The sequence below is a fragment of the Silene latifolia genome, chromosome 9 (assembly GCF_048544455.1).
Source record: "Silene latifolia isolate original U9 population chromosome 9, ASM4854445v1, whole genome shotgun sequence".
In the NCBI taxonomy this organism is placed as follows: Eukaryota; Viridiplantae; Streptophyta; class Magnoliopsida; order Caryophyllales; family Caryophyllaceae; genus Silene; species Silene latifolia.
This window is the reverse complement of record NC_133534.1, coordinates 77,996,855-77,997,531: the sequence shown is the minus strand read 5'-3', so window position 1 is coordinate 77,997,531 and position 677 is coordinate 77,996,855. Positions and strand designations below refer to the sequence as shown.

Sequence of the window (677 nt, the reverse complement as noted above, 5' to 3'; positions counted from 1 at the left end):
AGAACCTACCCAATGGTACTCCCACACCACAACACTTAACCGGATATTTCATTACAAAATCTGCATTTATCCAATTAGTCGAAAGAAGCCAATTTGGGGGGATGCCTGGTGAAGACCCTTACTCTCACATGGAGACTTTTTGTGACTATTGTGATGCGATTTCACAAACCGGTGTGACTCAAGACCAAATTCGATGGGTCTTATTTCCTTTTTCTCTAATCGGCACCGCAAAACAATGGTTGAAAAGCCTTGATAAGGCTACTCTTGGAATTGACCCTTGGAAGAAGTTGGCTCTAGCTTTCTACAAAAAATTATACCCTCCGGAAAAGACTAACATGCTAAGAGCTTAAATTACGGGTTTTAAGCAAAGGGATGAAGAATCTTTGTATGAAGCTTGGGAGAGGTTCAAGGGAATTTGTCGCTCATATCCTCATCATGGACTTAGCGAGTGGTTCTTGGTACAACAATTTTGGAATGGTATCTATGAAGACTCAAGAAACATTCTCAACATGGGATCAAATGGTATGTTCACCGAAGTTGATGATAATCAAAATTGGAAGAAGATTGAGGAAATGGCGGTCCATAATTCACAATATAGTAGACCTCGCAAGGCTACTAGAGGAGGAAAGCATGAAGTGAACTCTATTACTCAATTGGGTGCTCAACTTAGTGCCCAT

General features: G+C 40.8%; 1 non-coding gene across 1 annotated transcript; it reads right to left on the bottom strand.

Annotated features, from left to right (window-relative positions):
• Nucleotides 1-335: 335 nt before the first annotated feature.
• On the bottom strand, nt 336-442 carry LOC141602953 (small nucleolar RNA R71). Its single transcript, XR_012524855.1, has one exon. It is a non-coding gene; the product is annotated as a small nucleolar RNA R71 (small nucleolar RNA).
• Between the last annotated feature and the right edge of the window lie 235 nt (nt 443-677).